This window comes from Gobius niger, assembly GCF_951799975.1.
Source record: "Gobius niger genome assembly, chromosome: 1".
NCBI lineage: Eukaryota > Metazoa > Chordata > Actinopteri > Gobiiformes > Gobiidae > Gobius > Gobius niger.
In genome coordinates this window covers 52,912,881-52,922,355 of record NC_136852.1, presented here as the reverse complement: position 1 = coordinate 52,922,355, position 9,475 = coordinate 52,912,881, and the positions used below count along the sequence as shown (strand labels likewise).

The following is a 9,475-nucleotide window of genomic DNA, read 5'->3' as shown; positions in this document are numbered from 1 at the left end:
TCTGAATATATCTATAAAGCTGAAATTATGATCAAAACATCTCAGCAGGAGTCGTTTTAACCACATTCGGGCTGCAAAAGGTATATATTTAGTACAAGTGTAATAGAACAGTGATGAAGAAGCAGCAGAAAAATGCAATGCAAATGAACTGTGGAGAATTGGCAAGAGTGAGGCTAGAACCAGGGTCAAGTTAATGTTTTATTTTGAGTTGTATTGCTGCTATATGGAAAATATGTATCTTCCCTTTTTTTCCTTCGAGGTCCCCCGACAATAGACAAACGATGTGAGAGAGCAGACCGGCGGTGCTGTGGAGGAGAGGCTCGTGAGGCCTCCAAAACCAGGGCGATGTTGACGGACGGATGGCGGCTCTGCCTGGTCGTGATTGGTGGATATTTGCAGTTTGCCCGGGAACAATGGAATGCAAACATGAAAAGTAAGCACCATAATACAGCACTTTGGGGTGACGAAGAAGCTGCTAGGGAAATGACCATGCAAAGCGTCCCGGGAGCACATTGTTCACTCTGGGCATTGCATGACTCTCTATTTGTTCAGATGCAGATGTGTGGCTTTGGGCTGGCTTCAGTTTTCCCTTTGCATATGGTTTTAACAGTGTCCGGGACATTTCCTTACCATGAAAGCAGAGGGAGGATCGACGCCCCATCTCGTCTTAAACGGACCGTGAGCTGCAGGGCTGCGTCAGGTGCCTCTGTGCTCCAAAACCAAAGTTTAAAGTCACCTTGAGGAACATAAAATAAAATGGTAAGTTTTCTGTGTTGAATGACGACCTCAAATTGACACGTGGCATTTTAAGTCTCCTGGAAAAGTGGCATTTGCCCGAATGTAACATTGAGAAGAAGTTCCATTACGCAGTTATTCCTGCCCAGAGTGGACAAAATGTGCATTGCTACATATGAAGAGGTAGAAAAAGCCATTGCAAGAAGCCGCAGTATATCCCTGAGTAATCCCTGAGATCTTCCATCTGACTGAGATTTACAAAAAATGTTTTTAAGTAAGTGCTTTATTTGTCATTGCACAATTGTAGTGTTCGGGTGTTAGTCCTGAGCCGCTGCGACTGAGCCACGCAGCCACTGTGGGTCAACATGACCAACATGTTTTTGGAAGCCGAGGAAGGAAGGAGGAAACCTAGCTGCCTTCAGTCTCCTCTGATCCTCTGAAACGAGGCAGCGCCTCCTGAGTTTGTCCCTGTTTCAGAGCGTGGTGTCCAGCACTGGTCAGCTCCAGTCCCACCTCCTCCGTCCACCTGTGCAGCTCCCTCCGCCCCACAATGGTCTTCCACCATCTTCTGGGTCGAGCTTGGCACTTGATCTGTTTTATTCTCCAGTGAACGTCCATTAGCCAAGCATGTGTGGCTTGGCTGTGAGTCTCGCCCGGATACTTCCTTATTTGTCCCTTTTTTGTTTCCTGTATCCACTGTGCTGCAGGTTTAGGGGCTCTTGGTGCCTCTTGAGTGTCTCAGAAGAAGAAATGTGTAGGTCTCAAATAGGTTTAGCTGATAAGCAGCTGTTTACTTTTAAAGACCATTATGGACTCTAACAACGCCTAATACATGTGACACATGGTAACTGAAAGAAATGCAAAAGTTCAGTTTTAGTCAAGAGTTTCTTAATATAGTTCCATTTCAGTCCTGATGTTGTATTTGTATTTATTGCCAAAGATATTGCAATATTTGATTACCAATTCTTTTATGCATCCCTAGTAAGAGTACATATTGCAGTTCAATATAAACTCATTTCTTTCTTTAGAGTTTTAGGCACACAGCACATTGTTTATTTAAAATAAAAAATAATTAAACATTTAAAATGTATCTTGCTAAAGCAGCCGCTGTCCAAAAATGATTCTCTCCTGCACCTCATCAACACTGAATGACACATTAGTTGCATGTTCTATTTAATCAACCCTTTTTTTTTATCACAATTGCAAATGTTTTATTCTCTAACCAGACATAATGATGTAAATTACAAATAGAATATAGTCGTAGAAGGTTCAGGTTGGCTGTCCTAGATTAGGCACAATGAATAATCAGTTAATTAATACAGTCAAGCACTTGTCTAACCTCTGAGTACGACCTTTATAAATCTGTCACTTTAGCTACTGTGGCATGCAATCGTCTCACATCGGCTGATTATTAACAAGCACGCAAACCGCTGTAGTATTCTTCATTTTCCTACTCTACCTGTTAAGATGCAATTTAAATACATCACTCATCATCTACGGAAAACAATAAACAAATGTGGCACATGCAAAGACTTTCATGACGTCTGCACGACCTTCTGCTCTGGCTCGACTCCCAGAACAACTCTTTATCTGCGGGGTTTATAGACGCCCGTCTTGCTTCAAAGCCTCTGTGATGTGTGTTGTGATGCCATGGGTGTAAGATGTGGCTGATGGTGGTGGCGCATGCACAGTTAACTCTCACTATTATAAACACACTGGGCTGTTTCTGGTATGTGGTGGTTGATATCGACATCTGGGGCAGCGTCTGGAGTGGCTCTTTGAAGTCGGGACCATTTGAAAGTTTGATTGAGTCAAAGGATGTCTATTTTTAAATTGGATCTGCTCTTTATTGTCTGCATTTCACCCATTAAGTCAATCTGTGAGGAGCACTGATCGACCGAACTGCAGCGCCGGGGCATCCACTTCCAAGCCTTGAGCAAGGAACTTGATCTGAATCACATATAGCTGTGTATGTTTTGGGCTGATGAGGAAACCTGGAATAAATGGAAGAAGATGGACAGATGGATGAGGATGTGTCCAGGGGAAACTCACCCAGGAGAACATGCACACTCTATAGAACAGCTCCACTTGGCCTGGAAATTGAACCCATGACCTTCTTGCTGTGAAGCTTTGTGTTTTTATGATGTTTTCCAAACTGTGACTCTAGTAAGACAACAATATTTCACTAGTCATAAACCTGGATGAATGAATAGGACCTATTGAAAATTAGATATTAAATGGATATATTTCTCAAACATCTAAGGGAAGCTTCTGAAATCTATGCTTTTTATATCTTGTGTGTTAGTCCTGTTTGGAATTTTTTTTGGCCGAGTCTAATCTAGGGTCATTTGGTCTAGAGACTAAAACTAAAATGTGATTAAATAAAAATGAAAATAATAGTCTAAAATCATCAAAACGTCCAATTCATGTCATTTAAAGTCCCTGCCAAAGGAACAGGTCTGTGCTTTGTCCATGTGGGAGAAGCTCCTTGAAGCAGAGGACTTTGATGAAATATGATTAGAATGAATGTTATGAATAGAAGTTGATTGGCTGGCCGATATATCGGGCCAATCTAATGCCAATAAATGCCGATACCTCTGGAACCGAAAGCGATATAGATTTCCCGTTCTTTGCATTGGAAAGCGCTCAGTCAGAGCTTTAAAATTCCTCGGCCTCAGAAGAACTGAGAAACTTTAATCAAAATCGGTTACAAATGTGTACACCTCGGATCATATTTAGAGATGGAGACTTAAGTTTTGTTTTGTTTTGGAACCTGCTCTATGCCCCTAATAAAGCTCCCCTTGCTGTTGCAGTTCAACAGTTTACACGGGATTATAGACGAGACATTTGGAAAAAACATTACAGCCTAAAATATCGGCGGTAACAGTATTGGCAAATAAAAATCCCCCAAAATCTGCATCGCTTTAGAAAAACCCATATCGGTCGACCTCTAGTTATTATATATTAGTGTTTTTGGAACAGTGTGGTTTTGGATCTCATGTGGTTCAGAGGTAAAGAAAAGACATAATATGAAGCTAAACCATACACCGCACACAGCGACAGCGTTACAGAGGGCAGATGACGCCGCCTGTGGCACAAATTTGTTTCTTTGTACCAGTCCTTAATCTCACTGTGAAGCTGCGATTCATATGTCTCAACAGCCTCGTCGTCAACCATGTTACATTTTTGACAGGAATCAAAGCCCGCGTGAGGTCCTCACATGTTAGAAATGCGTTTGATCCACGAGTCCCACATTTGAATGTCTGAGTCACTTTGAAATGCTGCCAGAATATGATGTTTATGCCAGGACAATAAAGCTGTTTTATCGCCGCTTTGAGCACAGAAGTTGATGAAAACTGGAGGCTTTTGTTCATAAAACAATTTGGCTTATCTCAAATCTGCCCCAGAGAAAACACATTTTCCTTGATCAAATGCACACACGTGTTTTCCAGTTGGCACATTTTGCATTTTGTAGAAATAATACAGAATAGAACTGTCCACTGCCTGTGATTTTCATCCTGTGCATCATTTCAGCTGACATACTCTGCTTTAGCTTTTCTACTGAGGCATTTTGTGTATTTGTAGGTTCAAGTAATGCATTTTGAAGATTTGGACAATTTTAATGTTTTATACTGAAAGCTGTGGCTGCTTTTAGTATTTTGAGCAAGTTGATGGAGCTGCCCTACTACATTGAGTAACCTAACATCATTAAACCAGATTTGAAATGTTTTGCACCTTAAATCGTTATACCTGCTTATTACGTCTTACAGAAGGGGTCTGGAGTTGTTGATTGAGGGATCTTAAGGGTCACAGCCTGAAAAGTTTGCCAACCCCTGCTCTAAGGCACATGACAATTTTCCGACTGCCACCTGAAGAGCACATGAGACCTTCAAAATAAAAGAGACTTCTCTAGGTCATAGTTTTGCTGATCATTGAGACTGACAGTATGTGGATATTTCATTTTCTGGTTTCGGGCTTAGGTAAAAGTGAGCACATATGATGAGAGGTTTTTTGAGTACACATTGAGTTAATTTATTCTTGTTTGCGAGTTGTGGCCACACTGAGCGTTTATAGCCGATTTTGTGTCTGCGTGCAATTACTTAAACTCATTAAATTCCTATTTAATGTTTTTGGAAGTTCTACAGAGCACTTGCGCCGTATCCCCTCCAGCAGGACACACACACAGAAAAATTTATAGACAGTAATCGTGGAGAGGGTTGATTAGGCTCCAGTTAAAGCCAAAGGGAATAAGTCAGACAAGTGTTTCTCAGTTGGGGGTACACGGGCTCCTCTGCAAATCTATCATTGCTTTAAAAGAGTGAAAAGTGAAAGACGGCGTTGTTAAGGTGTCATCCTTTGGGTTACTTCTGGCAACAAACAAAAAAAAACTAAAGTACACCTTAACCTTAAAGTTCTTGAGGAATCATTTATTTCTGTATTACTCTCCACTTAGGCCTGATTCACCGAGTTTTGACCTGGTATGGTCATATTTCATGTACTAATACACCTTGGCCACGTCGTCATTGTTATTGAGAATTAGCTCTCAATTGACTTACTGAAATAAGGAAGTAAGGCTTTGACTTGATTATGGTGTTTGTGTCTTTTGTTTACGTCGTCTTTTATCTATCAGTGGTTTCCCAACTGGAGCTTTCAGGACCCATCCTCACCTCAACCTTTAATGAAAAGCTGCAATAGCAACAAGTAATAGAAGCATTATTTGACCTTGTGTTAGGTACATTTTCTCACATACATGTACATAAAGTGTATATGACAGGTTTTATTGCTTTTGAAAATATGACTTATTTAGAAGGATAAGATCAGTTGCATAATAATTTTATTTCAGTGAAGCAACAATTTGAATGAAGAAATGCAGGGGAAAATATAAAATAATAATCAAATATTTTATTTCCTATATATAACAGTCCATAGCAGTTTGACTCATTTCTCATTTAATTAACATGGTCGGCATGGCAACAGTTTAAAATTGTTTACCCTCTTCTATGTCACTTCCTGTCGGCGTCCAATCAGGAAGTGAAACTATAAACATCACAAAAATGACCAAACTAAAGAAAGCTGGGTATAAAATCTTAAATATAATTGTGTCAAATATGTTTCAGCAAAAATTGCGTCTAATGTGTCAGATGCACTTTAAGTTACTTTAAAAATTTTTTTTACTTCTTCGTGTAGTTTTATCACACGACACTTTGTACTTCACGTGGCAGCATTCCCACCTGGACAGGGTGGTCAGGCATCATTTAGATTAAATTCTTAATGTATGTGGTTTCTTATTGTACAATGTCTAAGATATTTGGAAAACATGGGATTTAAATGTTCATAATGACCGAAGAAAATAAATTAACTAACTAACTAGGGCCTTTTCCCTGTGTGGAGTTTGCATGTTCCCCCTGTGTCTGCGTAGGTTTCCTCTACCACTATAACATGTACAATAGGTTCCCCTCTGAGGCAACAAATGCTTCATTTTGATCCATAAAATAGATGTGGTTCGTCCTGTGCACCTTGTTATTTAGAATCCTGTTTTTTTTATGGCATTTTATTGCAATTTTCTTTGGAAATCTCACTAATTCCACATGATTTTGTGTTTGTGCCGACACTGAAAATAAACCAGACTTTTTCGCTCAAACATTGACTCAGTTACTCAACATTTTCTCCAAGGACTTTTTTTTTACTTTTACTTGAGTCATTGTTTACGTTACTCTCTACCCGCCTCTGGGTTGATAAGGACCTGGGACATGTCTATGGTCCGTCAGTTCAGAACTGATCTTTTTACTTCTTCCTCCAATATCCTGTTGCATTTTACTCTGAAGGCTCTAAGCGGAAGTCTCCTGCGCTCCCCACCGTGGCTTTACAAATGTCCCGGGGATGCGCATTTTTTCTGCTTTTAGGGGGAGGTTTGGAGTTGCCCTGACTCTCTGCTGTTTCACTGCATTTATCCCCGAGCACTGACCAAAACACGGAACAGGAATAGTACTGCTTTTATTTATTGCTAATCAACAATCCGTACGTTTTTTGTTGTTTTTTCCGGCTGAAACAGGAGTTGAAAAGTTTCCGACTTTTTTTTTTTCTTTTTACTTTTGCGAGCGAAACGAGTTGGGATAAAAGGACAGACGGACAATCCACTTCAGCCTGCGCGCACTCACGTTTTGGGACTTGTTTGATCCCAGTAAACGATAAATTACCTCATATACGTAACCCCCTCAACATCACTCCTCGTATCCAACATTTCTCTTTTACGCGCGGCCGTCTGTGGATTGTACGGAGGGAAACAGAGAAGGCGAGCGGACTCTCTTCTTTACCGCAAGTTTCTGAACAAATGTGCTAAAAAACTATGGTGGTTTGGGGATATACGTGTGTGCTGTGAACGACGCGTGCCTTTTTTAAAGTGGATACAAAAACTTTTTGGGAAGTTTTCTTTTGTTCCACGTTTAAATCTCAGCTTTGGATTCTTCCTTATCAGCAGCATCGAGTGTTTGTTCCTCAGCCCCGCGCCACTACAATCAAGGTGAGTCCATTTTTACGCACGTTGTGTAGACCGTGCTGACCAAAATAACACGTTTGATCCTTCTGCTTTTTAATAAGTGTGTTTGTCTTTATATCTGTGTGACTTGTGCTTAGTGGTGTGTGTCTTTCCTGGTTGTTTTGCCCTCTTAAATTGTGTTAATTTCTGGATTTGATGCCTCGTTGTAGCTAAGAAACAAATCCTCCATTGAAGTACATGGCACATCTGAAAAGTGAAGTCTAAAAAGTGCTCGACGCAGAATTACTAAAGGGGTTTTAGGCAAATCATGTAAATAAATACTTAAGAGCAATTAGGACATAGGCTTTTTTATTCTTTCAAGTTCAATCTATGGAAGCTGTTGCTTATAGCATTAAGAGGCAATGCAGGCAAAGCTTTTTTTTCTCATTTCAAATTTCGTATTGGATCAGTTTGGCTTCACAGCATACTGTATAAGCTTACACAGGGTAACCAATAAATATCTACTCTTTAAATGTAATTCAGTGCTTCTCTGTATTTTTTTATATGGGAAATTGCAACTTCAATGTTTTTTCCCCACACTTAAACTCCACAGACACCACATCTTCTTGTACCTAAGATTTTGAGGGATTTTCCAATATGTAAATCCCAGTTTGAATTAATGAACCAAAACAATTGTGTCATATGCGTTTGTTTTTTCAGTATAACATCAAAAGTATCAAATCTTCTTTATCTTCATTATCCCTATTAACTCATGGTTGAAGCAAGTTTGCTATTATTGGGTTTGTCTATAGATTATGTGGTCCACTTCCAATAACAGCCTTCATCTGTGGAGTTTACATACAGTCTTTTCGCATGAGGCAATGTAATATTATGTAAAGGCTCTACAGGCTTTGAGATGGACAAGCACAATGTCCCCAGAGATTTCAGCACTGAGGTAAAAAGTCGTCTTTTAACCAATGGAAGCCAGCTTTTAGGCAATAGCTAGTTTTAGCCTTTCACAAAGAGAAGGACGTCCACTTGTTACTAAAAGTGTGAGGATGGCTTAGTCCTTCTCATGTTTTCTTACTCACCCAGACAGTTTATAGCTGCTTTTGTGCCTGTGTACAATTACTTACCCCCATTAAATTCCCGGTTTAATGTCTTTTGGATGCCTTACAAACATCCTCAGTCAGTGCTGTTTCTGCATTAGCCTCTTGGGAAAAACACACACACACACTGCTTTTTGTTTTCGCACAGAATGGGATCGGGGTGTCAACCAAATGGTATAGTGTCAGCTCACTTGACATTAATTGTTTTTTGCACTAAGGTGTAATGTGAAGACACCTGATGCCTTTGGAAAAACAGCCATTCTGTGGAAAAGTAGGGGGGGGGGGGGAAGTGCTGTTTGTTTTTGTGAAAATATCCTATAGCCTCAACAAATGGAGACTTCTACTTGAGTAATATTGTCTCTCTCGAGCCTAGCCCTCATTAAACCTGTGGCATATCTGTTCTAAAACATAAAGGAAGGAGTGGCGTTTGTTTAAAATAGTTGCCTTTAAGGACTTACTACATGTTACTTATGCTCTACACTGTCTTACAATTGTAAAAATAGGCACATGGTTCTTAACTGCAGTGGATCCCAACCTTGTCTTGCTTACCCCTTTAGTGGCTTATTTGAACCCCGAGTAGTATCCCCTACGTCGAGGATCCTGCCTAATGTTTTACAAAGTGATCACCTAAACTCAGATCTAATAGTAAGAAGTAGTGTGTTGTATTCAAAATTAAGCTAAATACTCTCAAATTTAAACCTTTTACTGAAAGACATCATACAAATGAAAATGTATTTGAAAAAGAATACCATATTTTCCAAACTATAAGTCGCACCAGTCCTGGCAACCGCAAGCTTTTCCCGGCAGCACGTTGTTCAATCACCCATTTGCGAACTCATTCCTCCAGCTTTGAGCTTTTAGCTTTCAGCCCACGATTAGCTTTTTTTTGTTTTCTTCATTGCAGTAAGACTAACCTCCGTTTGTCGCCAGTGCTTTATTTGTCTTTATATAACCATACAGGAGTATCAGATACTGGTACACAAGCCTAGAGCACCCTCAGGCTGCCAGTGTGAAAATAACAAATGTGAAATTATATATTTTGATATATAAATCGCACCTGAGTATAAGTTGCACCTCCAGCCAAACTGTGAAAAAAAGTGTGACTTATCGTCTGGAAAATACGGTTACATACATGCATACATACATACATACATAC

At 39.9% G+C, this 9,475-nt stretch overlaps 1 protein-coding gene across 3 annotated transcripts in view; it reads left to right on the top strand.

The window, feature by feature from the left end:
- Positions 1-267: 267 nt before the first annotated feature.
- The window catches only part of fgfr1a (fibroblast growth factor receptor 1a), a 43,178-nt gene continuing 33,970 nt past the window's right edge, over positions 268-9,475 (top strand). For 2 of the 3 annotated variants that reach the window (XM_079557421.1, XM_079557419.1), the window contains exon 1: positions 6,647-7,255. The gene's annotated coding sequence lies outside the window, so the exon portion shown is untranslated. Of the gene's footprint in view, positions 434-6,646; positions 7,256-9,475 lie in introns of those variants that run through there. The other variant, XM_079557420.1, reaches the window with a different exon arrangement.